This window comes from Nomia melanderi, chromosome 1 (genome assembly GCF_051020985.1).
Source record: "Nomia melanderi isolate GNS246 chromosome 1, iyNomMela1, whole genome shotgun sequence".
Classification (NCBI taxonomy): domain Eukaryota; kingdom Metazoa; phylum Arthropoda; class Insecta; order Hymenoptera; family Halictidae; genus Nomia; species Nomia melanderi.
In genome coordinates this window covers 1,592,806-1,605,704 of record NC_134999.1, presented here as the reverse complement: position 1 = coordinate 1,605,704, position 12,899 = coordinate 1,592,806, and the positions used below count along the sequence as shown (strand labels likewise).

The 12,899-nt window shown below is 30.8% G+C and overlaps 1 long non-coding RNA gene across 1 annotated transcript; it reads right to left on the bottom strand.

The window, feature by feature from the left end:
- Nucleotides 1-1,813: 1,813 nt before the first annotated feature.
- LOC116429147 (uncharacterized) lies at nt 1,814-10,076 on the bottom strand. The gene is made up of 3 exons (XR_004235442.1): nt 9,987-10,076; nt 1,931-1,988; nt 1,814-1,826 (listed from the first exon to the last, which is right to left on the bottom strand). It is a non-coding gene; the product is annotated as an uncharacterized LOC116429147 (long non-coding RNA).
- Nucleotides 10,077-12,899: the final 2,823 nt, after the last annotated feature.

Genomic DNA, 12,899 nt, shown 5'->3' with positions numbered 1-12,899 from the left:
TCACAATATTGTAATCCATATGAACTTGTCTATAATAATTATGCTACGGTTTTACAAATATGTACCTATAAATATTTTCTACATTCTTAACCACATAAGCCCTATGTCATCGAGTCAGACTCGTGATAGAAATTTTAAACTGAATTCGACAAACCTGAATATTATTAATTTTTTAAACATAAATTCAATATTTCTTTTCTATTATCAATCTTTAACGTCTGAAATAAACGTAGGCACAGAATAAGTGCAAAATTCTTCTTTTCCTAATAAATTATTAACGATAAAGTACCTTTATCATGCACAGCCGCGAAGCAAATCATAGAGCAAGCGGTTAACCTTGAAATCAGAATAAATAAATTAGTATTTTGAGAAATCATTCGACGTGCACAATATCCCATTTAAGTCGATTTTTACAATTAAAAAGCCATTAACTTAAGGAATATATAATGATGATACTATTATATTAATGTCGTAAAATAGTAACAGTTGTACAATAGTATTTTACTTTCTTAAAGTAAGTATTTAAGACTACGTGAAAATTCTGAATATCAATATCGATATTTCTATAACGATCACAATTTTTTCAGAATATAGGAATCAAAAATAACAACAGCCCCGATTTCAATCGCTGAAAAGAAAGCTAACAATGTTGAGTTTGTTTGGTCATTTCAGACGAGAGAACGAAAGGAAAAAATTGATAATTAAAGGCTAGTGAACAATTTTAAAAATTTTTTTTGAAATTTGTTTATTGGTATTTACACTTCTTATGTTCCTTTCGCGGACGGAAGGAATTAAAAGAGACCTAACTTTAGAGACTTTGACTTTATATTGTCACTATACACTAATTGCTATATACTAACAGTAAGTAATATACTGTTATACAAAATTTAACATTTATTGATCATGTAAGCCATAAGATAGCGTGGATTTCAAAAAACATAATTTTTTCAAATTCAAAATTTTTCACAAGTACTATTTCACTGCTACAGTTTCACGTATCCTTCAAATCGTTGTCAATTTGTCGATTCTAAATATTCAGACATAGAATTTTACAAACACATGTTTGGTATTCTACTACACCTGATCCTCGATTTACACGGCACCTTTTTACACGATAAATTAAGAGACTATTCACAGTAGTTTTTATGTGCGATCTTAATTTACGCGATCTGAATTTAATAACACACAATATTTTTTTTCTTGTACTGACAGACTCTATTTACGTGATTTTCATTCACATAAAACAAATCTGCGTATATATAAAATATAATAAGAAAGTAAAAAAATCAAATAAAGAAGTATATACTCGTCAAACGTAGAGCAAGTGCATCTATAACATATTCTAACGAAAAACTAAAGCAAAACGATGAAGAATTAGGCACCTATCTGAAAAAATAAATAATTGATCGTTAAAGAAATTAGTAGTATTTTGCGTGTTAAGATGACGTGTATACTTATCAAACGCAGTTATTTGGTTAAGGAAATGTAAAAAACATTGTTTTTTTGATATTCTGCAGTGTAGTACTCTTTCTTTAATGAGGAACCAACCAAAAGGGAAACCACCAACGCATCCGCTTTCACGGAAGTATTGCTGGACGAGCCATTTGTCATCGTTCAATGATTTGCTACTGCGCGCTGAATATCTGCAGCCTAATGGTAACCTTATCCGTTGTTGCAAATCCACGGCCTATGAGAATGTTAGGGCGTTCCAATACTCACACCCACATTCTCGAACAGCTGAAATGTCTGGCCTAACGACCTATTTCAACGTATTACGACCTACTTGTTTGTTCTACCGATAATCGTAACTGTGTCCCAAAGTCGTACTGAAATTTTAAGACTTCAAGATGTAAAGAACAGTAAGCTTAATGTTACAAAATAGTTCTTATATTTACTTACTTTTTATTTATAATGGTGATCATATACTTACGTTTTTAACGGTTAAAGTTCCAAACGATGTACATCCTTGTGAAATTCATAATAAAGTTCTGAAATTATATTTTCATAAAAGTAGGACTTTTCACTATATTAATAAGCTATGGATTTTTATACATTTATGGTAAACTCGGGAATGAAAAATTTCACAGAATGCACGTGATAGGAAACAATATCTACATAAAACGTTTAAAGCGTACTGCATTTTATAATATTTTGTATAATAGTAGCTCTCTTGTTCTAATTACATTCATGAAAATTTGAATTTGTATAAAAATTCACAGTCCATGTATTAAGTGAACGTAAACGTTTCATTTTCGCCAACAGTTGAATTGATTTATGAATACTTCATATCCAGCAACAGTGTTTGGAAGAGGTAATCACTTACGTACGTGTGAATTTGACTGTAGGTCTAAAAATAAATAAATTATACTTGTAGTATTTGCTCTATATTCTGCGACATCTATATTTTTAGGTTGTTATGTATTTCTCTAGATTGATTGACGATACTCTGTTGAGATTAAGTTCGTGAGTCTTGGGTAATCTAAGTCGAAGTGTTAAAATTTTTGTGATACGTAAAGATATTAACAAAGTGTGCTGTGTCATTCGGAAGTCACCTTTTTGGTAGATTCAGTGATTTGCTATAAACATTTTCGTAAATGGTAGTAAAATTTGTTGCGCTGTTTTTAGCAAACATATTGATCCATAATTCCTTGCATCCACAATTTATGATCTGTGCAAGCTAAACATTTATAAACACCCCACATTTTGCCATTACATAAGAGTTTGTTAAATGTTAATTCATTCATGAAAATTGTTTAACTTCATTATTCTTGGATTCAATTTAAGGGGACATAATTACTTAAAACTTTCTAAAGATCAATTACTTTTACCTATTTTCACGAATTGATACCTTAAAAATATTATAAATCAAATCTAATATAGAATTGCGAGGAATTTGCGAAATTCTGAAATGTTGAATAAAATAGTGCAAGAAGTCGTTAGTTTGGCCAAAACTTCAAAGTCATTTCTTTCAAAATTACTTCTTTTTCACATTAGGTGTCAGACTTTAAGTTGCGTTCAACTGATTGAAGCAAATGCTAGTGGACTCGCATTACAACTTTGACACCAGTTAAAGAAACTTTGTTTAATCAGATGCTCCATTTTTCAGTTCAATTCACGACTCTAAAAAGTTTTTCAGAAAAACTGCAATGAAGTGTTTTGGCACGTAACTATTAAAGTTACGTACCTCTACATGCCAATAACAACTCCTTAGTACAGCAAACGTAATCCTAGTTTCACTTGTTTCAAAGTATATGTAATCCATTAAAATGGTTCGAATTACAGTATGGAATTGTTGCATTTAGCAGCTACCGTGAACGATTGTATTTCAAAGCTGTCGAGTAAAAATGAACATTTAAATAAAAATCTGCTGAATCAAATGCAGACTTTCATTTATAAAGGGATAACCTATTTCGCAAGGCCGAATACATCGAAGAGAATATGAAAAATATGCGATCCCATAGAATTACAAGCTGCGTGCCAATTATGACAGCCGCGCGGGGTTACTTAAGAACAGTACAGTATCCGCCCTCGGATTTGCATTCGTCTCTTCTACCTATTATAAGGACCTATTACGATCATCCTTCATATCTATCACCTGAAACTATTATACATAACTTCAATGGTATGTACGCATACCTCGGTGTGGTTTTATGCATACTTCTAGACATATCATTACATCTACCATTTGCGTAGGAAAAAGGATTTACGTATGAATGTTTCAATTAATTTGACTAATCGTACCTCATCTTGTGTTTGAAATGAAAGTATGCATATAATTCACTCGTATCTGCAAGAAAAGAGTAACCATTTCCTTTAGAAATCGGTCACCTTTATCGTTCATATTTATTAACATTCCTTTTTTCTATTTCAACATCGAGAATGAAGGTTACTTTAGTTGGACTACATTATCCCCACCACAAAAAATGTTTGGAAAATGGTTTCAACAAAATTTTTATTTATTTTTAATAATACATTAAAAACTACATATAAAACAGAGAACATATTTACATTTCTTTCACAGAGTTTTACAAAATCTGTTTATAAAGACTTTTAAATATTATCAATTTGTTACTACTGAAAACAATTTTAGTTGGGCACTTCATTGAATTTTCATTTAATTTCTTATTTAATTTTATTTAGTATCATCAGAGAAATAAATGATGCAAAGTAAAATGTTACACTTAATAATTAATAACTTTATTAGTATGCACAGAAATTGCATAGAAGTCTTACTGCACGCTCTGGAAATATAACTTCGAGAATGAAGATTTCCTTAGTTGGTTTACTTTATCCTCATTACAAAAGACGTTTGGAAAATGGTTTTAATGAAATATGTCTTAGTAAATTTTTGAAATTTACTAAGTTTGTAACAAGTTTTACATTCTTTGTAAATTATAAATATGTAATCAAATTGATGATTATTATTATACACGATATGACATTGGTTTGTTTAACGCGTCGGCTAGCAGCATTAGAGAGCAAAATAAAAAAAGCAGATTGATACAAGGAAATTTTATCGACTTTGAATTTGGTATGCATAGCCGGTCTAGGATGTGTTACAAGGTGCCCATTCAAGATTTTAATACGGCATAATACACGTGTACCAACATGTGCATTAGCAGGCATTGTTGAAATGTTTCAGTTCTCCATGGCTGTAATTGTAAGTAAGCAGAACGGGGTTGAATGTAAGTTGATTACACATTATTGACGACGATTAAAATGCAATAGCCATCGTCAATCCGATTACAAGTTCCTCTTTATAATCACTGAGTATTACCTACTGATCTACAATTGAAATTCAGGTAATTACAGTAAATTCTAATTTATAATCACGGGAAATAACTTGCAATCGACACTACACTTGCATTTCAATCGTCAATAATAATATGTAATAATTAACGTCCAACGCTGTTACCACGTAAGTAAATATTCATGACTTCACGTTCTGAATAAATTTGACGTCAAATCAATTTATTTTTCTTTTAATTTTACTTTCAACGAAATAGAAGAAACGAGTAGGTTAGCATATTCTTAGCTAAGCAACTAAATGAAATAAAAATTACAGTATTTCATTGTAAAAAATCATATAACTTTTCTCGTATTGCAATGAACATTTATTTTACTTGAAGAGAGTCATATTAAATTTATATTTAAAGTCACATCACATAAAAACCTTCGTTGCAAGTTACAATATTTAACAAAAGAAGTACATACGCGATTAATTAAATATTGAAACCATAGAGATCACCACCGAATGAAATAGTTCAAAGTACATTCAAAATATTTAACTTTGTTTTCCTCTTTCATAATCGAATATTCCCTTATCACAAAAGTAATATTAAGAATTTTATCAACGTTATTCCCACATCTTCGATTAAATAAAGCAGTTGCTATTTTATAAATAATTCCTGTTAGTGAATAGAAATCAAATTAAAATGAAAATCTAACCTCAAATATTTATACGAAGACACTTTACCAGTAACTCGTACTACAATGGGGAAACATTTCGCATATGCATACATACGCGAAAAATATAACGGAAATATGAAAGCGTCGTTTCTTACAATGTATCTTTTTATGCAAAGCGAATGATGTTACGAAATGAATCGAAGCGATTCACAGCATTATCGATAGCCTGCATTGTTCATCGAATGAAGATGGGTGGGTCGGCAAACCACAAATCTTAAGTCGAGGCGTAGTATGACCTCTCAGTTATGCTGCGCAGGATTACCTAAGAAGAGCACGTCGTCTTAATCCGCCCTCGGATCATGCTCGTCATCCTTGCAAACCTTGGTGCACTAGTAATCATATGTCCTGCAGTGTGCGGTTTTCAATAGTGTTCGCTCAGTAAACAATGATGAAAACATTTTTATATAGGGAATGTTTTACTTTATTTTGACACCTTAACGGTATTCTTATTAAACCCTTGCCTTATGATTTATTTCTTAACTATGATCGAAATAACTACTTTATCGTTAATAATTTATTAGGAAAAGTAACATTTTTATGCTTATTCTGTGTCTACGTTCTACAGTTTTACGCAGAAGCTATCCTATGTCACCGGTTATTATTCCGTAATTAAATATGAAAGTGAAACGATCTAAATAAATTTGAATATACTTTATTTATACAAAATGAATTGAAATAAAACTTTTAACGTATATTTTATATAACTTTGAATATTTTGCTTTTGCAATATTCTATATTGCCCTGCGTTTCAAAAATTGAAATAATGCAAGTGCAAACACAAGTTAACTCGTGATCGATCAAGAACGTTTGGACATAAAAACACGAATTAACTCGTGACTCGTCAACAATGTGATAATAATTGTAACGAAACATTTTTTGAACAAAATTAAATGGTTTCGAGGGTAGTGTATTATAGTTTTATTGTTTTCTTTGTAGATGGATGTGGGGTCAACTTTGAATTTTTCTTTAATGGAACCTTATACTCTTTTTTGCATCTGTCAACTCAGCTTTTCATTCTTTGTCAAAAAATTATTAACACTTAATAAACGACGCAATTAAGGTGTTAAAATGAAGTAAAACGTCCTGTATATCTACTAAAATATTCTAGTATGTCATGTTTTAATAAACTTCTTTAATACCGTCGTGTATTGTAAATAGAAAGTTATTTAAGAAACATGGTTATGTATGAAATTGATGTTACAGTGCTTGCAAAATGTAAAAATCCTAAATGTTGAAACCCATAAAATTCGAAAGTATTACATCACATAGTATAAAATTAGAGTGTATACATATAGAATACTCCGTATTAACTTATTATTACAATTAAAGGTTTCATCGTATTGAAACATTCGTTTGAATGTCCATATATCTTTCTATACAGATGTACTATTACTGGGATCAGACCATTATGGTAGAAATCATTATGCAGTATGTATCTGTGTATATGTATATCCTAAAATCCTTATACGCTTTAACAGCCAAAAACATATGCGATCAGTAATTGTTTAAACAAGTTACCAATTTTCTTGATCCCTATATACAAATAAAAAATGTTCTACCAAAAAAATTATTATTATATTATCTGAAAATTCTTTTATTCGAACATATTCTCTTTCTATTAATTGGAATAGCGAACGATATCACGCGCTGGTAGTATCTTGCTGAGTAAAGATATTAGGATTCTTGAACTATAAGTGTCTTTTAAAAAGTAACGATAATAAGATCCGTGATATACTGAAACAATCTGTCTAATTACAAATTAGGTATAAAAAGCATCTGTTACTTAATTACTCTTGACATCAATTTCGCGTATCATCTACGATATATTTCCATATCCTGATAGTTGTTCAAGAAAATTGCTGATTCTTTATTCTTATAAGTTCTTTCTCCTTGAAACTTTATTCTTTATGTTACAGTGCAGGTTATGCTGTAATACCATTCTCGAAAACATCATACAAATTTTCAGCGGTTACAATAGCGTTAGCTTCTTCTTGGAACTCATAAAATATACAATTTGACTGCAATTTTTTCACAGACATGTTTCTTGTATCATCGATGGTGATTAACTAATTACAATAGAACCTTGGTTAGCCGGACGAGTCGAAGGAAAAGCAGCTCGGATAAATCAAAACTGTATAATTAGAACTTGAAGAGAAAATATTAGAAATTATGTAATATATGGAGGATGTTTCAGTAAGAATTAGCATTTGATTATCTCTGTTATTTTCGGAGATTCGGCAAAACTTTTTTAGCAAAAGTTTTTCAGTATAAGTGGAACTATAATGTGATAGTAACAGTTTTTCTGTAGGTGGAACAGTTTCGAAGATTTCAAGGTTATCGTTACTTTCTTAAATGAGATTTTATATTTTTCATGTTTAATTAAGGAATGTTAATAATAATTTTAGTCGGACACAGATGTCCTCTTTTCACATCTATAATAATACAGTCGGTGCAGTACAATATGTTTAAAAATTAGCAATAGAAGTTTAACCACTTGACCTACAATATCATGTCAGACTTGTGACGAAAATTTTAAACTGAATTTGACAAATCTAAGTGTTAGTTATTTTGTTTAAATATAAATTAAATATTACTTTGCTATTATCAACCGTTAACCTTTTCAGTAAATGTACACATAAAATAAGCACCAGAATTTCTTTTTTCCTAATAAATTATTAACGACAAAGTGATGGTACCGATCATAATTAAGAAATATGTCATAGGTCAGGGGATTAATTATAAAATGTTATCGCAAGGAATTATTATAAATGTATAAAATGAAGCAAGAAGATTTTGTTTCAACCAAATCCCTATGAAAGATAATATCAAGCAGGAAAAACAATACAGACGGGAAAATTACAAACTGATTAAAAATATGCGGAATGAGGTTCGACGGGGATGAATCTCATACAATTTCCTACAATACAATCATGGAAGAAGATACACAATTTACAGTTTTTGATTTACATTTTGAAAAAAAAGGGAAGCCTAAAAATGTTCGCTGTTATTGAATGTTATCATTATACAGAACGTAAACATCTATAGCAGGAGATAAATATAATAATATGACGAGTTTACTATCGTATACACCTCCTAATTTATTTTTTATAGTCATATATTTATAAATTCTTATATAACTGACAAAATTTCTTAATATACTCGACTGTTCGTTTACTTATATGTCTACATTTTAATTATTATTATTCCCCTTTTATTCATATCCTTTATGACTTGTTATTATTGAAAGTGATATAAGTCCATTTATAGCTAAGAAACCGCTTATTTATTTCAGCAATTTTATTCAATGTTATTACATAATAAAATTTAACAAGTTTATATTTTTACAAAACTACCTGAATTTATTAACGTTTGCCAATATTTTTTAGTTAATTCAAAAGAAAATTCATATATATCTCAATATATAAATTGTATTTAAGACTTCGCGGATCGAGTCGTATAATGCCTCGGATATCGTTTATCTTGTAGAGGATGTGTGAGTCGGTTAGGTTCGAAGATACGAAAAGAGACAACACTGAAGCACCGTTCCGTATTTCGGTAAATTACCAACTAATTAATCGTCAATATACATTTCAAGGAGGCTATACGCAGATATGTTTAACATAAATAAATGGACTTATATAATTTTCAAAAACAACGACACATACTACATATTATATGTATATTATACAAATAATATATCAAATTTATACGTTCCGTTACGTAAAAATAGAAATTATGTAATGCATATACACGATAGGCATTCCTTTTGGTAGAAGTAATATCACTTTTCGCGATATACATATTTATGAAGCATACTTTGTTACATTTGCACTTGCAAACGCTTCGTCATGATGACTTTTCATTGTCAAGTTTCTCATGACATATTGTCTCGTTGTTCTATGCATTAAACATGATTTAAAATATTTGTTTCATTTTCTCGTAAATGAAAAGGCGTTGATAAATACTCTGGCGTATGTATATGCTATTACTGCAGAATAAACATAGACAAATTTATCGAAATAAATTGTACAAAAAAACAAGCAGAATTGCACAAATTTTCCACAGAAATAACTAAAAGTAACGTCCAACATACATTTTATACTGAAACAATCAATAAACAATTTTTGCAGATTGTTGTATTAAAAACTTTGAACAATATTTCTCTCGTTGCATTTCAGATAAATTTAATTTAAAGAAAGAAACAAATTTACAATGCTCATTATTCCCTCAATATAATATATAATCAATTTATTATAAAACAAAATTATTATATATATTTTAATATATATATTACATTTAAACCTATTGAAACCATTTTTAAAATAATAATTTTGTAATATTATTTATCATAGCGTATAAATTAAATTACATTCCATTACATTACATTAAGTGTCTATTGATGGTTGTTTCATGAATTGATTATTGTAACTTTAAAGGCACTTAATAATTGATATTAATTATAATGATTAAATATCTTGCTTTATTGCTTTATTGCTGTTTCCATAAGTAAATACTACCTTCATACAAGGAACTCAATTTTGACTCTTAATTCGAATATCCACTGTTCTGGAAGTCGTCATTATGTTTTTCTACGATGAAACACTACGCTCCACTGATTGACGTTTGCGCTCGTGCTCCGTGTAAACAAAAGAATAGAGATAGTTGGATAAAAATCTCAATGGACGATTCCATCTTCTTTTTCTACAATCTCAGACGTCACGAGAAAACATCGGATTATCATTTCTCGCCATCTGCTGGATTCTTCTGCTATCGCTTCGCTAGTTTTTAAATCGGATACATGCTGACGCCTTTAACGCCGAAAGATCAACGCTGGAATAGTCAATGGAAGGAAGAATGAGAATAAAAAATGCATTCTCGGTGGATATTAGGCTGTCGAATAAAATTGTATAATGTTAATCTTAATATCGTCAGGGTAATTCAATAAAATAAAGACTTAGAACATGTACTATAGAGTATCAGTAAATGCACACGGAAGGAAAGATGTTGAAATAATATGTTAATCGTCTATGAAACAATCGTCTGTTGATTATCTAAACGATGCTCATTGTTAGCATAGAAGAGATGACCACCACGCGAGCCTATCATTTCTAGCGTTACAGTTTTATTTCTCCATGGAAAATAAAATTTCTAATATTTTTAGATTCCTGTAATTGAATTTTTCTAACTGTGTAATTAGATTTCTTGTAATATCTTCACTTTCTAAAATGGACTGAAACAAATCTCCAAACACAAGCCCGTTTTGGATATTCTTTTCACTTTCATCAGTGTTTTTTCAAGATTTTTTTGTATTCATAATATAACAGGATAATAATTTACGTTTGTATTTAAAACGCAAATGCAGAAATATTAGTATAAAACTACAAAACGTATTATAAATGAAATATTTACTTCTCTTTAAATCGATTTTAAAAATAAGAAGTTGACGCCCATATTCATTCTCTATTGTTGTATCTCAGTTTGTCGTATTCTGTTTCATTTGCGATCTTCGTTTACGCGAATCGACTAATAACAAAAATTATCGAAACCGAAGCGTCAACGTTCATCGCGAGTGAACGTGTGCCCTTACCGCACTTCCCCCTTCAGTTCGTGTGACAAATTACCAAATGTCGTTAGAGGACAACACCTCATGTGTAGTGTATGTGGTTCGCGGGCACACGCGCACGCATGCGTAAATAATTTTGTTTCACAGAACAAAATTATATGAATTTTAAACACAACGACATTACGCTTTTGAAACGAGCCTAGACTAACTGCTGTATAACAGTTTAGTAATTATTTACAACACTGATTCCTCACCGATGTCGATGACCTTGAAATATGTTGAGGAAGACTTGATTCTGAACAGCTTTTTTCTATATATGTTTTCCTATAAATGAAGACGAAAATTTCTAGCGCAATGCGAAACTTTTAATCCAATACTCACTGCTGAAAACTTTAAAGTCCTGAGTGTACAGAGCATTAATTTTAACAATATAAGTCAAGACCAAGGTCATACGAGGGTTTCCCTTTTTGTAAACAAAAACGATAATTCCTCATTCTTGGACATATTTTTGTGAATATTTAGAAAATCAAAGTCGAGCGACGCTATCACGTATAGGAAAAAGTGATTCAGAATGAAGTCCTTACAACATATTTCAAGGTCATCCAAATCAGAGAGGAATCAGTGTTGTAAATAATTACCAACAGTTTTTCATGGCGTTATAACGCTTCGAACACGAATAATTTTGCAACGAAGATTTATCAATCATTTTATTTTCCACCGTGGTGTATAAGTATTACATGTTGAACATTTATTCGTGCATTGGAGCGTGTAAATAAGGTAAGATTGCTTTATCCTTTAAAAACTGTACCACATGGGAATCTTTGCTTATGGCTGACAGTTGCTACGCTAATCAGCTGTCAGTACATGTGTTTTAGGTAGTTAGTGTGCAGCCGTAAGTTTTTTTTCACAAAATTCATATTTGAAAGAAATACATATTCAAGTACGAAAAGGTTAAGTCGTACCACGGATTAAATCGTACCTCTTAAGTTTTCTATTGAATACCATAGCAACAGCGCTTCTCACAAAAGGAAGATGTACATTTGTTATATTGCTACAATACACGAGAAGAATACTCCCGAAAAAGTGGATAGGACCTTGTCCGGATCCAGAGGAAAACCGAAGTTGCTTAGGTTTTGTTTTTTATTGAGTCACACGATGGCGAGTTCGAGTTGGAAAAACGTGGTAGAGATTTTAATTTGATGATGACCATTGATCAGGATAATTCTGCTTTTCTTCTCGATTGATGGGATTTAGGAAAACTCGGGGAAGGGAGAATTTGGTAACGGAGAAGGAGAAGCATTTGGTCCTTAATGATTCACGTTCACGGTTGAAGTGACTAAAAATCTGGACGTCGGTCTGCCAGCTGTGTTAATACTTTGTCAGATGTACAAGATGTTCGCAGAGTGGTTAGGTTTATAAGTAGACGTAATTATGATGCTAACGGAGCATTTCGGTATGCGTAATTGTTGTTTTTAAATGGAGGTGATAATGAATACGTTTTCTGATGAACGCAGGCATGGTATGATGTGATAACAGGTCTGATATCAATAATAATAGTAATAATAATAACAACATCATCAACAACAACAACAACGACAGTTATTATGAAGATATAGGTTGTTTAGTGGGGTAGAATGTAACAATTAGTGTACTAGTAACAGATTAGTGTGAACAATATTGGCTTGCATAGCCAGATTTAATTACCAATGGCTTGACAACATTGCCTCCTGACAAGTAAGTTCGCTGTTGTTTTCTTATAATTTTTGGTACCTATTTGTAACACTTTGAAGCAAACTATTAATGTTAAATTCTTGTTCCCTTTTAAATAGTCATTCTGTAGCATTTAAACAGTCACTTCCTCAGAATT